The sequence below is a fragment of the Helicoverpa zea genome, chromosome 12 (genome assembly GCF_022581195.2).
Source record: "Helicoverpa zea isolate HzStark_Cry1AcR chromosome 12, ilHelZeax1.1, whole genome shotgun sequence".
Lineage (NCBI taxonomy): Eukaryota > Metazoa > Arthropoda > Insecta > Lepidoptera > Noctuidae > Helicoverpa > Helicoverpa zea.
The window spans coordinates 11,189,756-11,209,827 of record NC_061463.1 but is presented as its reverse complement, the minus strand read 5'-3'; the positions used below and the strand labels follow the sequence as shown (position 1 = coordinate 11,209,827).

Genomic DNA, 20,072 nt, shown 5'->3' with positions numbered 1-20,072 from the left:
GGCCTCCCCCTCCCAAAAAAGCATAAGCTTGTCAATATAAATTAGTTGACGACAGCTTCACTTATACTGTCTAAATCTTTCATGGCTAACTTGTAATTACCCGAATTTCGAACGCGCGTCCGAAAATTGCCTACCTATCTGACTGGGGTCACTTAATCTAATTTTCGATTATTCCCAAATTCCTTCGTTGAGTCAGAGTAGACCCCATAACATCTGGTAATTTTCTTCAACAAGGTTTTATTTGGTAAACAAGGCTACCAATATATCGGATTAAAAAGGCCTAACGTTTATTGAATTTGGTTTCTTACGAAATAAATACTCATGTATACGGAAGGTTGTTAGTTGCTGATAGAATTTAATTTATTAGAAAGGTTGATGGTGTTTGTTCATTATTTGGGTTAACTTTTACCTTTGGTTCTACTTTCATCATCATGGAACCAATTTACGCCTTACCTACGATAGAAACCAACCTTTGTGCTTTCTCAAGACGGCAACTGTTTTGGTACCCATTTGTTATTTATATTGAGCCCCTCAGCATTTTCATACGCAGGTTTCATATTTTAAGAACAAGTTAATAAACACGCGAGTACTAGCAAGCCGGAGATATAATGAGGTGTAAAAAACAAAAGCAATCTAAAACTTTAATCGAGTCTTGTCTTACAAACATAAAATTGTTCTAAAACAAATATAAAACAAAATGGGAGCGTTTTAAAAACACCATCTTCCGCGTTTTACGTCAAAATTCCTGTGTAAATCCGCATTCGATCACAAAGCACGCAGCACACTGATACACATTTTAATAGAAGTTTTCTAAGGAGAACAAAATGACTAGCGGAGATGTCATAACGCAAAGTCTCCTAAGAAAGTCGCGTGCCAAAACGCGGGTGTTTGGGGGACGAAGAACGTTACTAGTTACAAGACCATGTCTTGATTTGACAAGGAACCCGAATGCCTCTTTAGTTTTAATAATAGATCACGCCTACCGTACTTTGCTTGACTAGAAACTGACCTAGAAGAAGGGCCTACCTGCCCTATGGCAACTCCGCTCATATTTCTATCCTCCTTGATGTTTTCCAATCCCTTCCTACATTACCTAGTAAGATGTTATTCAAACAAACTTCATCATCACTCTAATTTATTCGTGAAAAAATATGCCAAAAATTCGTCGTTTACAAGAAGCACTTTACGGTAATACAGTTCACTGAGCTGGAAGTATCAGATGCGGCTTACCTGCGCCGAACTGTAGCAAAAAGGGCTTAAATGTCAAGGCATAGGTTGGCTAATGTTACCTCTTATTATTCTGTGAAAAAGTGAGCGGTGCCTTATCATGGCATTTTAAATGGAAATTTACGTGAATCCGTTTGAAAAAGGATTTTCTTGGATGTATGGAATGGTTGATAGTATGGGGAATACTTTGTATTCAGTGCTGGTATTTCAATTTGTAGTCTGATTTGCGATTTTTTTGTACTATATATTTCTTACCTAGTTCAGTACCAAAAAGTTGAAGCGGGACCCTACTTCTAGAGGTTTGCTGTGTACAGACACACGAGGTTGAAAATACTTACAGTTAACAATTATGAAGTTATTTCTGTTGTCGTTATAACAACAAATATTAAAAAAAAATACCAATTGCAACTGTATATTTTATTGTTTTAATTTTAAATATTCATATTACACACACAGTAATTGAGTCAATAATTTTGAAATACAACACAATTGTAACAAAAATGTGGATTCATATCATGGTAACAAAATATTTTTGTCAGTTAAAAACGCTATGCCACTTTTTTCATGTACATTTTTCAGTAAGTATTACTCTCGACTCTCAGTACGAGCTAGTTAACCAACAAATAAGAGAAAAGGCTTTCCATCAATATGGACAGTTTGTGAACCTAAACCGGATTGCTGCCGTTTCTCATTACATCCCAGTTTTCTAATCCGGATATCTGGCTGCACACGTAACTATATCGGACGACAGATGTATGTATCTGTCACATGCCGTTTGTACATAGAATACATTATTTATTTCCTTTTTTCTTTGTAAATATGCAGATCCTACTAGTCCTACTAATCGTACTAATATCCTACTATCGTACCAATATTTTAAATGTGAAAGTTTGTTAGAATGTATGGATGTATGTTTGTTATTCTTTCACGCAAAAACGGCTGAACTGATTTGGTTGAAATTTGACATGTAGATAGGTTTTTTTATCAACACACCACGCGGGCGAAGCCGCGAGCGGAAGCTAGTATAATATGAAATGTACCTAAATATATTGTTTAATGTAAAAATCTATGTGAATAAAAAATGAAGTGAAAAATAAAATTAGTATTCAAAATAGAGTTCTATCTTTCTTTAGGCTTGAAATAATGTTATAACGAAATTACCTTCTTTAAATAGGTTAAAACTCTGGTGATGTTGATTTAACTAACGAACGTTCATAATGTCTAGGTTTCATTTGCGATCTTTTAAATAAGATTTATTTATGTGACGAATATCTAAATTATGTTAAGAAAAAACTTTTTTTAACGCATGACATGGGTCTTGCGTTAAAAAAAGTTTTAAAAGTAAAAGTGTAATAATATGTAAGATCAATCAAGGTTAGAGATAAAATAGAAAATGCAAATAAATAAAAGAGAACATAATTATTCATCATCGTCATCATCATCAGCCTATCGCAGTCCACTGCTGGACATAGGCCTCTCCAAGTGCACGCCACTGAGATCGATTTTTTGTAATAATTATTACAACTTCTAAATTGATAGTTAACAATTTAAGATACACTACAACTTATCAACAACAGATGGGAAGGTCTTTGGTGTGGGACGCAACCTGCGTCGACACCCTTGCACCTTCCCACCTTCCCAGTACGGCGAGCTGTGTCGGTGCAGCTGCTGCAGCCGCGGAAAACCTCAAGCGGCACAAATATGTAAACCTCACCGGCAATTGCATTTTTGAGCCGTTTGGGATTGAAACCCTGGGACCATGGGGCCCAAGTGCCCACAGACTCTTTCGAGAAATTAGTAAGCGATTAGTGGAGTCCACTCGTGACCAAAGGGCTGGCCTATACTTCGGTCAAAGGATATGCTTTGCCATCCAGCGTGGCAATGCAGCCAGCCTTTTGGGCACGATCCCAGCTGACAGCGATGCGGATGAATATTTTGATACTTAGTTTTAATATTTCCCTATAATAAGATCATTTTGTAAAACTATTGAATAAAACGCATTCTATTATTTAAAAAAAAAAAAACTACAACTTATCTCTGTTATTTCATTTAATAAATAAAATCATTAAGCTTGTTAACTTAACAATTATTTTCTTAATTTATACCTTAAACTTTTTCAATTTAATCTAAAATATGTCTAAAATGTTGTCTTACCTCAAGCTGAAACTAAATATTAATAAGGTTACCCGCGATGTTTGCTATAAAGACATCGTAAAGCAACCTTGTCACGTTGGTACAACTGAAATTTTCAGATTCATATTTTGTAAGAGAAATGTACAGTCAGAAAGTTAAGACTTTGAAATATTATAGATGTTTGTTAGGACAAAGAAATTTAAAATTGCATAATTCGTTGGGTGATTGGTACCTAATATATGTATTTTGGAAGGCAGTAAAGATTATTGAAATGAATATGATCTGATTGATAGTAATATACTTGTTTCATTATTGTAACATGAAAAATAAAACTGTCCTTGGCTATGAAAAATGAATAATTCATATAAAAACTCTTCACTGAACCTCTAGAGTTTACACCCAACATTTCTTATTTAAACAACGCTTAAAGTAAATACCAATATCAAGATTTAAACAACTGCCCCAAATTAATTGGCCCCGAGTGTACGCAATATTTCATATTGCTGCCAACCGTACATTCGAAAGCCATGCTTATCCGACCGTATAAAGTCAGTCTGTACCACGGAAAAAGGAAATATAGCGAAGATACCATAATGCAGGTAGGTCAGGCGCCTTCTTCTAGGTCAAATACATACGGCGGTCATGACCAAAACGATCAGTTAGAGTAAACTACGGTTTCTTTGAGACATTTAAAAAAAATTGGTATTACACAAAATGATCGGCTCCAAAGAAGGCGTATAAGGGCGAAGACAGCAACGTTCCTCGTCCCACAAACACTCGCATAATATTGCGCTACTTTCTTAGGAGATTTTCCGTTATGACATCTCCGCTAGTCATTTTGTTCTCCATGGCATAAAGTCAGTCGGTACATAACGTGTTCCCGTAACTTGCACCTAACGTGCAACGTCGGGCTAGCGTCACATGCTTAGAATTTAATATGAAACCTGTTTGTTTGAAAGTTTGTTTTCTTAAAGATGATGAATTTGCACGTTTGACTGTTTTGGGTGTTATTAATTAGGTATTTTTGTTTTGTGTTTTTACCCGTTATACATGTACTGGGTAATATTATAAAGAGGATTTCTTCTTGATACTCCAGTTTCCGAAACTAAACAACCGATATTAAAAAACACTGTTGGGAAACTACCTACACCATACCCGGGGACTAAGATGGTGTATAAGTCATATTTTATCCGGGTACAAAAGTTGCTTTCACGTGGCGCAGGGTATACCGCTTGCGGAAGCTAGTTACCTATTTATAAAAATACACCTAAAAAATAAATGCAAGGTAGAACAATTCTCTATAATTAATGGACTACAAAAAAAAAACGTAGAATTAGATACCCTTCAGCGGGAAGCGCTGAATCAATTCAATTAGCTCATGAAAAAGTGATTCAATTAACCAATGAAGAAGTGCAAGCAATTTTTCTCGTGCACCCAGATGGGTTGCTGTCTGCATTTCTTGTTCTGCACTGTCCGGAGAGAAAATGTGTTCTGTAAAAACGTTAGAATTTTGTTTAAAAAGGCACTTGTAAACATGTTTTGTAATAAGCTTTGAGTAGGTAGCTGTATTTGTACTCTTTTTATGAGAAATCATCAAATAACTCCCGCTAGCTGTAAAGTATCTACAACCTTTTTTCAATGCGATATTTTTTAATTTTCTGAAATATATGAAGTTGCAGATTTAAAATATGAAAATATATTGTAACACATTATATTCCTGTTTTTAAATTAAGTTTTTCAAATACTTTCAGTTTTGGTCAATAAAATTTCTTCCAATAATCAAACTGAACCATCAAGCAGTAAAGTAAAATTCCCACAGCATAGTAAACCATTAGTAAAATAGCTGTTTCTTTTACTTTCACACCAAAGAACAAATCAATCTTCTCTATCCCGTCTCAAAGTATCAAAGATATCAAGTGATCACCGAGCAATCTGTCGGATAATATATCGTTAACGTGCAAACGTGATTGCAAGCTGACACTCTATATGGTATTATACGTTACCGGTATATCACATAGTTGGGTAGTAACCTTTATTGCTTAGCTTTATTTGGATAGTAAACTTTATTGCTTGACTCCGATTTTTATGCGATTTCACTTCAGTTCTACAAGAAATAGTCACGTAATAGCAATCTGGGCATTTGCATGATGAGTAACCCTGTAATAATGGAATAAAGCTCTGAATTTCTTTTTGTCTGCCTGTTTGTCTTTCTGTCGCTTGAGCGGGTTCTCAGATAGTCTACAGCATGAGAAAGAAAAGATTTCAAGGGAACCATGAGTGCTAGTGCCCAGAAATACTCAACCATCTCTGTCTTAAAACTGTCACATCGCGACGGCAAAATTAGTCAAGCTATCTAAATGTTTGGTATATAGACGAAATAGTCTAGAACATGCGGAATAGAATCTACTTTTACCTGCTTTACCCAGCCAGAAGAAAGCAAACGGTGTGGAAGAAGCAAGTTATTGTTTAAAAGGTTAAAGTTAATAAATAAGTATTGATCTCCACCCATACAAAGTTTGTATATTAATTGTATTCCACAGTTAATTATTATGAATATGCCGATAATTTACAGTTTAAAACTTCGCGTGTAAGCCGCGTGACGTCACAGATAACGTAGGTAATTTGCATGTACAGTCAGGAAAAGTGGTGTTTAAATATAATTAAGGTCTTTTTAAAAGACATTTTTTTCAGAATTTAAATAACAATTTCTGTTTTTTGTATATGGTCTTAAATTACTAGTGAGCGTTCAGTTCTGGTTAAAAAGTAAGTAGCGAAGTAGTTTAATTCTATTTTTTTTATTGTGTTTGTAAATGAAGTCTCAACAGTTGAAGATTTTTACATAGTTGTTGTTTATTTTTAATTAATATTTTTTGTAAAACCTTTTCACAATAACGTTCAAATGTATCTGCGGTGAACAAACAAACGATCACTAGTGTTTCGTAATTCCAATAAAAATATTGCAACACTTTAGTCCCTGACTGTACGTGTAATACATCGTTTACGTGCAAATTGTATGATTGAGAGCCTCTCAATGACACCCTCGATCAAATTAAATCGAAAATGAGAATATGCAGGTGTGTTCACATCGTACAAAGTTTATGAATAAGTTAACCAAGTTTGCTTGGGCTTTTCCATTTACTTTTTTAGATACTAGCCGTTTTCCCGCGGTTTAGGCCGCGTCCCGTAGAAACCACTGCCCGTGCCGAGATAAAATAAAAGCCCATGTAAGTCACATATAATGTAGCTTTGTAATGGTGAATGAATTTTTTAAATTGGTCCGGTAGTTTTACCCATTACAAACAAACTAACAAAGTTAGAATAAGTACCAAGTTCCATACACATACCTCAGTTAAAAATAGTTACTTTTTAATGATATTACTTGGCAAAGTTTTCACACACCTTGTTATAAACCTATTAAACGCAATGAATCTAGTATATAATTTTCTATTAAAACTTGCCAAGTAACATCATTAAAAAGTAACTATTTTTAACTGAGGTATGTGTATGGAACTTGGTACTTATTCAGATCTCACTTCTTTTATAGGCGAAGCATTCCCATATTATCGAACTTGGCAGCCTTTCACATTTTTGTTTTGGGTGGGATTTCATTTATTTTTGTAAGGTTGATTATTTTATTTTTTTCTTATGATTAAGTTAGTTAAGGAAATGTGTCATTTATATATACTATCTTTCAGATTTTTGAATATGCACTATGTTTCTTACAAAGAATAAACTAGATGAACTAAATGGACTAGATTTACCAACTGACTGACAAGACATGTTATCATATATTATGTTCGTGGATCAAAGTTACACATTTGTTATTTTCGAAAGTGACTCACACTTGGCCGTTTTCAGATTTTTACTTTACTTTGACTAAATACAAACCTTTGTCATGAATTTCAGATTGGTACGACCATTCGAAGATATATTATATAAATATAAATATAGATAAATTTAGTTCGTTTTAGTTCCTTAGGGGTATACATTTACACCGGGTATACACCTTCATTATTTTGAAACTGACTCACACTTGGCCATTTTCAGATTTTTACCTTTACCTTGACATAAAGACCTACCTCCATGCCAAATTTCAAGTCAATACGACCATTGGAAGTGGTCTAGGTTTTTGATGAGTGAGTCAGTCAGTCAGTCAGTGAGTGTATAGTAAAAATAGCGATTTTCTGACGTCAATATCTCAAGACCTACACTAGGTATATTAATGAAATTTTGTATTTTAGATAAGTGAGGGGGTCTCAACAGATACTAGAAATTTGATATGCGTAAATAAAATAGATTTTGAGTTATAGGGGGGTCGAATTTGGCCCGAAATGGTTCGTGTAATATAACCCACGGCCGGTGTGTCACTTTTTTTGCTCGAACTTGGCGGACACACTGCCGTGTGTCTAGATCTAGTTAACAGAGTAGTGCGTTATAATCTTAAATTAAATAATTGTAACTTATTTTTAATCTCTGAATTAAAACTCAGTTCTTATCTTCAAATAACTTAAGTGATCATCTGCCTAGCCTTTTCCCAACTATGTTGGGGTCGGTTTCCAGTCTAACCAGATGCAGCTGAGTATCAGAATTTTCAAGAACCTCAAATAACATAAGTAGACTCCATTAAATAATTGTACTCTTCAAACATTTTCTTTACTGAAACTATTTTCTTAGCGAGAAGAATATAGTTTAGCTGCAGTAAGAAAGCTTTCTATCCTAAGATTGGCTTGTCGATAACTATTGGAACGGAAAGTGCATCTACCTGCACTTTAGTGCACTTGACTAATATTATCGATATTAATCGAAGATAAATCGAGTATGGGATGGTTCCGAGGACGGGTTAAGTGGAGTCGATGGATGGTCTACTTGGAGAAATAAGTGGGGAGTTTCTTATGGGTCGTCATTTTTATTTTAATCTAGTTATTTTAGCGGAGTTCTGAGGCGATCGGTTGCTCGATGACAAAGATAAAGTATCTTATAAGTCTTGTAAGTTTTTCAATTGTTTGACCATGTTTTAGTGCTATCAATGAAAAACATATTCTTAGGATGGCTTAGAATTAAAATATTATGTGCTTTGTTTTCTTTATGGTCGGTTTTCCGTCCACAGCAATGGCAAATTGATTTTTTTATGTATTTCTCAATAAAAGCTTGACACCCAAGCTGTATTCTGTACTTGCAAAAAACCTATTAACTACAATAAATCACTCAAACGGAAAAGTTAATAAAGTAAAACCATAGACAACGCCTATAAATCTGTACCGTTTCATCAAGCGTCTACGTGTCACATGTCTGTTTTGTTACCCTATTTCCCTCTTTTCCCCCGTTCTCCCTTGTCCCCTTTCCCCCGGGCCCTCATGTCCCCCTGTCCGTCAAAGTAATAGCCACATGTATGTTGTTTTCTGTTATACATCTTCATGTAATCAGGATTACAAAGACTGTCTCGTGACAATTTTGTTTCTTAGTTGGGTTGTTTCAAAATGAACAATTGTAGTAGTCCTTTCTTTTGGCAGTAAGGTAATAATCTAGAGTCTCTTTCTGCCAATTCTTTTTCAAAATGAAGGAGTGCTGTGTTTGAAGTTGCCAGGATTGCACGTGAGAGCATCAGAGTGGATTAGATGTAAAGTTATAATTTTTTTCGAAAGAGTCATATGGACACATTCAGGGACATTTAATGGTTACTTAAGCCGTTCCTTAGTGCAGAATTTCTATGAGAATCTGTTACTAAGGAGTGACTTAAGTAATCATTAAATGTCTCTGAGTGCGGGGGTTAGTCAATTAGAACAAAATAATTAATTTTGAGTGGAAATTGTTCAGGAGAACTAGACCAAATTCGTAGAACATTGTATATGATAATCATGAGGATGAGTCGAAATCTTTCTAGTGTTATAACCCTAAGAAAATCTAAACCCGAGATTCCGTGCAGCATACGCTCTTTACCACTGCTGGACCAACCAGGTTTCCAATTAAGTCCACCAATCACAATTCACAAACAATGTAACTAAAGCAAAATAAACTTTATTTAGCGTCTATTTCAGTGCTCTAAAACCTATAAATCCAGTCATTAGTGCTTTGCACACTGTATTTAGGTTATTTAACAACGAACACTGTTACAGTACCCGCATATTGCACACTAAACAGTCGACCAACTGATGACCCGATGGTTAGAAAAAAAAGAAAATCACGAAAGTTTTTAGTCGTTTTGTTACCAGTTAAATACTCGATCATGGTTTTATATGCGTAGGTACTAGCATTCATGTTCTTACTAATTTATGAGACTTGACACCAGTCCAAGGGGTATCGGGTTCCCGGGGTAACTGAGTTGAGGAGGTTAGATAGGCAGTCGCTCCTTGTAAAATACTAGTACTCAGCTGCATCTTGTTAGACTGGAAGCCAACCCCAACATAGTTGGGAAAAGGCTTGGCAGATGATGAAGATGTAATATGCTTACTACCATTCATCTTTATACTGATTCGTACTCACAATCAATGAGGGTTTTTTAATTTTTTTCTGCCACCGGGTGGCGCCAAGTATGCGTCTGGTCCAAACAGCTGTCAAATAGTATGGAATTGTAGGTGCCGAAATTACGTTATATTGGAAGTGTTATTGATTTTATTATGGACTACGGTCAGAATAAGGTTTCCGAACTAAAAATTGAGCTAAGAGAGAGGGTGCAAAAGTCACTGGTACTAAGGAAAAGCTTGTTGAAAAATTTGTTAACACAATATGATTTAGTTTTTTTTATTTACTCAACCGCAATAGTAAAACAATAATGCAGTGCTTTAATTATAAAATAAAAAAAAAACACTAAAATCGTTCACTATTCATAGTAAAGATAAGCACTTTGACAGTTACCTGGACCTGACGACTCGGTGCTGCCACCTCGTGGACGCCATTTTAGAAAACCCTCATTCCATACTAATTTCCGAGCTAAAACAAACTATCGGCCAACTAAAAGTTTGCAGTGTGCTATGGTACTGTTACATTGTAGCCTATAAACCTGGATTTTACGCTTAAAACTAGCGGTGATGATATTTTACGTGCGGTTCGGGGCGACGCGGAAATTTTACATTGCTCTTAGCGGTTTGTGGCATGGAAATAATGGAAGTGCTGGCTTATGGGAAGGCTTATGTATTTAAAATTGTATGTACGTAATACTAGCTTTTTATCACTGTTTTATCTGGGTTTTGGGGGATCTTTTTCCCGTGCACGGATAAAGTACTGCTTATGACACTCATAAACCGCATTCCGAATAGAATATCGTTTATAATACTCACAAGTAAGGCTTTGAAATAAAGAATTAGTTATTAATGTTCTAAAAACGTCAGTTTAATAACGTGCTTTTTGTAAATGCTGTCTTATAATGTTACGTAACTTAACATTCATCTGTGATTACTAACGCAATTACAAACAATAACAAACAGAATATACATGGTTAATTTGAACTCAAACTATTCCCAAATTTCTAGCACGACAAAATAGGCGTGACAAGGGGGTTTCTAATCGAAATGAATGACGACCGCCAACCGACGTCAATTTACGTCAAAATGCTTCGAACACCACACCCTATGTTCAAATGCTTAGAGTAACCACACTGCAAACTTTTAGTCGGCCGATAGTTTGTTTGGGCCTATAAATCAGTATGAAGATGAATGGTAGTACGTACATTGCAAAGATCAAGTATTTAGCCGGTATCGGACGACAAAACATTTTTATTTCATCAAAAATTCAATGCTTCAGTTATTTAAGGTATGTAGGGTGAGTGCTAGCTAGCATTGTGGTGGTTGCATATTATATAAGTACTGCAATATACACATTGTATACATAAAACATTGTTGAAAGGTTCTTCTACCAACTTCTAACCTACAGATGTGTTACTGGGTAGTTTGTTGCGCCACTTCTGTTAATATGAATATGAATTCTTCCCAGCAAAAACACATAGGAAGTGTTGAAGTGTGGGCGTTTTGGGGCTGACTTTTGTAAATTTCTGACGTTCGAAAAGTGCTATGTTGCCAAGTTTGAATATTTGATTTTTGATTTGATTTGAATTGGAATGAAGATTTTCTCAAAAAAATTGCCAATCATCGGTCAACTCTCGGCTGACTATTTAGTTTCCAGTGTGCGGGTACTCTTACCAATATGTGTCGGATTAAAGGTGGGTAGGCACATAATTTATTTATGAGTGCTAACAAGGAAGTTTTTGGTGAATAATGAAGTAGGTCTGTAATGGAATTTGTTATTTTAATTTGGCTTGTACAATTATTTGAGTGTGTTAAAAAAATACGGAGTTTTTATTGACGCAATTCTTATCACGAAATTGATCAAAAAATTTGATTACATTTACTATCTCACATCATATGTCATTGTAAGCCAACAAAAAAAAAACATTGATAAAACAATCGTATTTCAACCCTCACCTTCACATGAAAACAATACATTTCACCACAGTAGTCACAAAATAGAACCTTCTAACGTACCCATACCTATAGTCACGAAGTGACATTATCAGATGAATGGGCCCGCCTGACGTAGGCGTCGTAGCCTTCGTAGCGAGGCCTACGCCGTAGCGCTACGTCACCCGTCGAACAGTATTATGCGTCATGCATTACGTCACTGAGATTTCATTCTTTTTTTAAATCTGTGCACATGATTGGCTCGCTTTGAAGTTTGACATTTTTGTGTCTCGTGTAAAATTCCATTGATAAGTTTTTTTTGGATTTTACGTCAGGCTCAGAAAGCTCATAGGATGATGAAAAATTACGTAAAAGCTATCTACGTAAGTGGTTGATACTACCTACTAACTTTAAAAACAAACCTATTTTTTTATAATTTTCTTCTTAAAAAATAGGTTTTTTTTTAAACTTACATTCAAGCCCAATGTACTGGAATTCTAAAAAAACTTCTAGAGAAAACTGATACTTTTTTTTAAATGAGCTATTTATTTACAATATTATTCGATACAAAATAAAACTGTTTCAACCAGCTATCTCTCCCATAAAAACTACAATTAGCCTTATTGTTCTGTTTTAGTACTTAATTGACGTTTACGATCGTATCTCACCGGACTCGCACGTTACGTCCATAAATGTCCGATACGTCAAACGTCACCTTAGGCCCTAAGGGCTTGAGTGACGATTTATTGAAAGTGCTGGTTAGTTTTCGTTAATTTGCAATTGAAATTAAGTTAGAAGGGAAATTCAATTAAACTAAAGGTGTAATGGTATGTAAAATATAAATACCCAATTTAGGTAGTCGTAAAAAATTGTAGTCAACTGAAAACAAAAGTATTATCCTACTTAACTGTGGCATATTTTGAAGTATTTATATATTTTGATGTATTTATAATTACAACGAAAACATAGTATTGTGGAGGTATGAGAGCAGAGAGTAAAGCTCATCATACCTCGCACTAAAGGGAGGATCCTCCGACCGGACAGGTGATATTGCCCGGCGGGCTACTGCCCGACAGTTGTTGTCGGGGTGATCTACGCGTATTAATGTGCGCGAACACTGCATGTGCGATGCAGGATTCTTGTCTGAGAGTTGCGTCGGCGACTGTGTAGATGGCGGTGTTAACAGTTGTAGTGCCGCTACATCGCTCCCCTCCGGAGACCGGAGGTCGATGGTACTAGTTCTTGAAGTGCTAGCTAGTCTTGTTGCCAATGCGTTGCCGCAAGGTTCTCGGTGAGTCGGAACTGGCTGCTACGGCGGTGCTGCGAATCCCAGTGAGTCGGGACCGGCGCTGCGAGAGTTGCACAGCGCCGCGCTAGTGGCTAGCGACTGCTTCGGCGAGGGAGATACTCGACCGGCCGAAGTGCAGTGAGCTGGAGCCTAGGTCGCTGGATGTGGCTGAGGGTGCTGACCAGGTATGTGCGTCCGCAACATGCTGGTGGCCAGGGATACCCATTTGAAGCTGGCTGGCTGAAGGACTCGTCGCTCGAGAGCTTGAGGAAGGTCTTGCTGATGACGTCACGTAGCTCGAAAGTTGCGTGAACATATCACGTCGGGGTCACCACTGTGGAGGTATGAGAGCAGAGAGTAAAGCTCATCATACCTCGCACTAAAGGGAGGATCCTCCGACCGGACAGGTGATATTGCCCGGCGGGCTACTGCCCGACAGTTGTTGTCGGGGTGATCTACGCGTATTAATGTGCGCGCGAACACTGCATGTGCGATGCAGGATTCTTGTCTGAGAGTTGCGTCGGCGACTGTGTAGATGGCGGTGTTAACAGTTGTAGTGCCGCTACAGTATCAATATATAGGTCACCAAACTAAATTAAAGTGTAAATTGCCTGAAACTCTAAATACTTAAATGATGTTGGTAAAAAAACTACAAGTCCTCCTTTTTGGCAAGTCGGTTAAAAATCACGATCACACAATCTTGAAAATGACCTCTTACCGATAAAATGCCGTCACAAATACCTTCATAAAAGTTCATCTTCGCGACCTTTGTAACATTTTTGAAAAGATCTCGATGAAGGCTGTATTGTCTTTTATTAAATTTATCGAGGGACGAAAGTGGCTCCGAGAGAATTGAGAATATTGAGATTTATAATACAATTCAGGATTTATTTCGGGATTAACATAATTTATGTAGGGTGAGAATAATGTATGATGATTTGATGATAGTAAGTATGGATGACAATGTGTTAACTAAGTATTTTGTCAACTACTATTGTCAGTTTAATAGTCAAGAATCAATGGCTAAATGTTTGTACAACCAAGACATTTCAACCCATTTAATTCTATAGGAAACTACACAATCAGTATATATCAGTATATATCAGTATATATCAGTATATATCAGTATATATCAGTGTTAGATAACCTATTTATCTAAAAAAACCAACTCAATTTTTTATCCCAGGAGCGCAATAGAAACTAGGGAGCTAGTATTACTATATTTCAGAAGCTTAGGAATAGCAGAAAACACTAAAATATTTCTAATACTACCTACAGCCTATTAGATACCTTAATCAGCCAAGCTTATAGGTCAACTAAATACTAATAATATTAACACAGCAACAACATTCGTAATTAACTTATAACAATATTAATATTATGTTTGGGCTTAATACCAGCCGTATGGACATCCAGTATTATAATTATTTACGGAGCTCATTAATAAGTTTGCTAATTGACTCTATAGCCATGCATTAATGTAGTTATTTCGGCTATTAATTAATCATTGTTTGTTCTGTAGGTGTATTACGAACTGGATCGGCATTGTGTACAATTTTGTAGTTTTTTTGGTAATGAAACTTGTTTTTATTATTATTTTTATTTAATTCTTGGTTAGTATTTTACAATTATATAAATTTACATTTACATGTTAAAAAAAATAAAAAAGGGGGGAAAATTAAAACTATGTGTCAAAATATTCATCAGCATCGTTGTCAGCGGGGATCGGGCCCAAAAGGCTGTCTGCATTGCCACGCTTGATGGCAATGCATATTCTTTTGCCGAAGTATAGGATAGCCTTTTGGTCAGGAATGGACTCCACTAATCGCTTTTAAATTTCGCCTAAAATGTCCGTAAAGGCCCCGTGGTTTTTATTTAATTCAGTATTGAATAACTCCAGAAAAGTAAATCTAAATTGTTACACAGTATTACATAAATGCTTCAAATATAACAGCCGGACAATACACGGTAAAACACGAACAAAATCAAACACAATGCAACAGAAATACTATATGAAAGGCCTACCTAAAAACTGCAAGCGCCAATGTAAAAATTGTAACCATTCATTCATTCAGTCTCATTGTCGGCCCATTGAACAATAAGCCAGTGAGTGAATGAGTGAACCATCCCAGTAATAGCCGCATAAAATTGTTCGTTCAAATCTTTGTTCCGGATTTTTTCGTTGGCTATTTGAAATGGTTTCTTGTGAAAAGTGGGCTATTTGAATAATGTAGTTGGATATAGATATTTTTGGTGTTTGTTGTAGATTTCATGCAAATTATGTCTTATGATTCTAAGCACATTTGTCTATTGATTCTTCATCTTGTTTTAAATTCTGACACGTAGAAATCCTAACTAATATTATAAATGTGTGTGTGTGTGTGTGTCTGTCTGTCTATCTTTCTTCACGCCTAAACTACAGAACTGATTTGAGTGAAATTTGGTACAGACATAGTTTGGAACTTGAGAAAGGACATAGGATAGTTTTTATTACAAAAAAATCTGCCGGAAGTCACTATTCCACGCGAGCGAAGTCGCTGGCAAAAGCTACTAAATCTATAATTTTATTATAAAGCTGAAGACTTTATTGTTTTGCTTAGTTCAACGACTCTAGAAATAATGAACCAATTAGAAAGCATTAGAGATACTTTCAGTGTTACATAGCCCACTTGTAAAGAAAGACTACAGGTTGATTTTTATCTAAGTGCAGTAAAATACTTCCCGTTCTTCAAACTGCTGGCAGAAACTTTGAAAATAAGTCTTAAGTATATTATCAGGAACTATATAATACTACGGTATATAAATACAGTTTCCAATAGACCAAAGTGACGTCATCGTGACCGCGGTAAGTGTCGATAATAAGTTAGAGTGCAGTAATGCACTTTACTTGATGTATTATGAGGTGCTAACCCATCTGTTATCTGTTCAATAGGTTCTTTATACGAGTGGTTTCATGACTGTATAGTTCTAAGGTAAAATGCTATAGAAAATTTATTTGTACCTAAATACATATGTAGCGGCTTCAAACAGACAAACTTATGTTCTGATTTCTCATCATCATCATCTCAGCCATAGGACGTCCACTGCTGAACATAGGCCTCCCTTAGATCTCCACAGATACCTGTTGGAGGCGACCTGCATCCATTGACTTTGAATAGATTGATTCTGACTTCTGAATACATTAAATTATCACCCGGTAAAATTATAGACACCAAAAAACTCTTCAGATGAAATCTCAAAGAGCTTTCAGATGTTATTACGCAACTGAATATAATAATAAAACAAAAGCTATAGCAAAACTGATCCGTTGGTTATTTAAACAAAAAACAAAAGCGAGCCGACTGCACTCGTAATCCAAATTATTCATATTCTGATCCCGGCAACCATAAGTGGGGTTCCGTCGAAAATAAAATAACATTCGATTCGACGAAGTTTTTTCCATGGAGAACAAAATGACTAGCGGAGATGTCATAACACAAAAGCTTTTAAGAAAGTAGCGGGTCTCAACGCGGGGGACGAGGAATCTCACTACCTCTGCCCTTACACGCCTTTTATGAAACCCGCGCATTATTTACAAAATAGAATCACCAAACAATCATGACCAATCTATGCAAGCCTTCTGCAACTGAGGTGAGTGGCGTAATCAATATTCGACTGAGGTGTAGTCTGTCAGGCGTCACTATATACAGCATGATTCGCTTATAACTTTCAGAAATATTAGAGCTCTAGTTTTATTTTATGATTAATGGGTTTATGCATAATGAAATAAAAATAAATAGGCTTTCTCAAAACAAAAAACAAGTTTAGGATGGAATCATTTATTGAGATCAGTATTTTCAGTATTTTTACGCTTAAACTTACAAAACTATTTAAAAAAAAAAACGAAATTATAAAACTTCTATAAAACTGTTCATTAATCTTTTAAGCATTATCTTATAGCTCTAAAATAAATCAACAAGATATCACGGTTCAATTAGGCACAAATCAGTCTCAAAGTTAACCTTAGATCTAAAGCGTAAGTTTACAGTCTTGACATAGTGGAGAAGAACATTGTAGACAAATTGGCATTTTGCATGCGCAACAGTGGTACCTTGTTTACCTCTTCAATCTACTGGGGCATATGCTGCATAGTTTCCTTCCTGCAGGACCTGGTAGCTGAGCCACGGGTGGAGGGGGAGGCAAATCATTACCTAAAACTCGCGTTATAGGAAGACGGAGTTGTCTGGGCAATCTGTCATTATAAACGCGTTCGTTTAAGCCAGGAAGAACCAATTCTCTTGCCAAAGATAGTAAAAAGTCTCCTCTTCGCAGCTTGGTAGCTTGATGCCTGGACAAGACCTTCTTAGACCATAGAAATCCGTTTTTACAATGTAGTTTGAACCATCCTGGTCACCACAAACTAAAGAGCTAAGGGGCTCCTCGTCTTCAGAGTTAAAATCACTCTCACTCGATTGTATTCTGTTCCTCGAGATCTTCGTTTTCCTCTTGCTGTACATTTTCTTCCACATAATTAGGGTCTTCTACCGAATCATCAAAGTCGCTAAACTCGTGTTCTTCTAATTCATTAAGCCAATCCTCAATCTGCTCATCATCATTTGTATATCTTCCACTGCTGTCTCGTTTTGGTGGCCTACTATCTGTGCTTTGAGTCGCCATCTAAAAATATATGAATATTATAAATAAAGCAAATTAAATGTGAGGTTATGTCTGAGAGACACTATACTGTTACTGATGAAACGACTCACAGACACTATGAACCTAAGAAGTGACGTCTATCAGAATCAACGTTTATTGCTGTATTTACGTCTGTGAGACACCGGCTGTCGACAACTCCAAACGTACACACCGCTGAGCTGCCCGCGCCGCACTGACCGTTAGCGCGAGCCGTTACAGGAAGGTATTGAGCGAGACAGAGCTGCATCACGCCATATTACCATTTGGCGACGTGTTTTGTGATTGGTGGTGTCCGATAGACTACCACCTCAGTCGCAGAAGGCAAGTTTGGTTTTGATTTGACAAGGAACCCAAACGCCTTGTTAGTACTAGTAGCTGATCACGCCTATCGGTACGTTACTTGACCTACGAGAAGGCGCCTGACCTACATTCCTTATGGCATCTCCGCTATCTTTCCTTCCTACATGTTTTTTACCGAACTTGTTGAAATATATTTTCATTTGGGTACTCTTTAAAAATTCTCTGTGATACGAGGATTCGAGTATTTCGTGGTGGTTTCAATGAAAAATTGTTTTGTTTGATTTTTATTTTATGGATTTCGGATTTCGAATGATTCTCGTTTCTGTAATTTTATGTTTTCATGTTTGCCATTGTATGTATGTGTAAGTTCCTATCCTTTCTGATTTTAATTTCTGTTTCGGGATTTTCTGCTTTGAAGCTAAAAATAGTCAGTTAATAGTTAATATCGCGATCTTTTGATTTATATCTTTTGGCTTACATGATAATATTTCGAGTCTTTATTAATACTTATTTATTTATGTATAGTTGAAAGGCATTTAAAGTGTTATTAAATATACAGTCCACACAATAAAACCGAGTCAGTACCTACATTTTTATATTAAAAAGGTATCGTGCCTCAAATAGCATGTTGATTAAAAGTGCATTAAAACGCCTGGTGCATTAATGTCACTCCATATACCCACGCCCTTGCAGTGTACGCGATAAAATAATAAATCTTTATTTCCTTGGACATATATTACAAAGTATTTAGTATAAGTAGAATAAATAATGTACTGCAACGGATTTATAAAACAAAGGTATAGGTATTAGCAGTTTTCAGATATTTTTTGAAGGCTGTTCTGATTAAAATAAAAGCCTTTTTGGCTTCGTGAAACATATCGCGAGAATCTAAAAGAATTCGTTTTTTTTACGAAAGGATTTAAATATATTTTATTGCCATACTTAGTCGAACGTGACTCAAAAACGATTTTGGCAAGATTGCTTAGGTATATGAATTTCGAAAAAGATTTTAGAATAAGTATTTTTTATTTGGTTTTACCTCAGGCAAATAAAAAAACCTAAAAATAGACATGATATTATTTATAGCACACACTTAGATACGAATAATTAAAGGCTCAGTTTCAGAAGCATCGGAAATATGAGATGAAAGGATACCGGGTTCAGTGTGCCGGGCGAATCGGGTCACTGACCCCAACCCTTTGCTGAATGCCGCTAGTTTTATATAGGAGTATGTAGATTCCGTTTTGATGTTATATATCTTTGTTAATTGGGGATGGTATGGGTTGATTAAGTTATCTTTGATTAGGATATATTTAGTTTTAGGCATCCTAAAATGCACGTATGTTTGGTTGAATTAAAAGTTATTTAAAATAAAATTGATGTAAGGAGATGATTTAATTGATTCATTCTTATTGTTTCTTTAGGGGTCCCATTGTGCCGTGAAAGTGAGGAAATAAGAGAAAGTTTATGACAGCCTCAATTGTCTGATATCTTATATCGTAAAGTTTGTTTGAGTGATTGGTTGATATATTATTAATTCCATGGTGTCATGGGTGGAGTTACAAATGTCATACCATGACCATGAGCTAGCCCCATGGTAGTAAAGCTACGCGCACTGCAGACTAAACTGTCGAGTTACAGTTGCCTCACGTTAGGAAAAAGTTTTTATTTTTTAAATCCTGAATTTAAAAATTTGTAGGTCTGATACCGGCCAAATAACTGACCATTGTTATGTGCGAAATACCATACATTTCTGTAGTGAATTGTTAGCTCAAACAAACTGTCGGCCGACTAAGAGATTGCAGGGTACTCTTAGGTCTGGCACGGAGTAAGCAAAGCGTAGTTCCGTAAAACTTACAACATACTCTCTCTTGAAGAAATAAATAACTCTTGGAATAATAGTACGTTACATAGTAGACTTTAGCACTATTTCCCGTTATAAACACTGCACTTAATTTGATCGTATAAAAACTTTGGCACGTGTGTTTCGCTTTGTAGAATATTACTACATTGTTAGAAGTTAACTTTGTAGTTTTGTCGGCATATTTTTTAAGAATACT

The 20,072-nt window shown here is 36.0% G+C and overlaps 1 protein-coding gene and 1 long non-coding RNA gene across 3 annotated transcripts in view; both read right to left on the bottom strand.

The window, feature by feature from the left end:
- The window catches only part of LOC124634976 (GTP-binding protein REM 1), a 144,904-nt gene that overhangs the window by 70,166 nt on the left and 54,666 nt on the right, over window positions 1–20,072 (bottom strand). The gene's annotated exons all lie outside the window — the stretch shown is intronic.
- Window positions 16,841–17,907, bottom strand: LOC124634978. Its single transcript, XR_006984947.1, has 2 exons — window positions 17,843–17,907; window positions 16,841–17,694 (listed from the first exon to the last, which is right to left on the bottom strand). It is a non-coding gene; the product is annotated as an uncharacterized LOC124634978 (long non-coding RNA).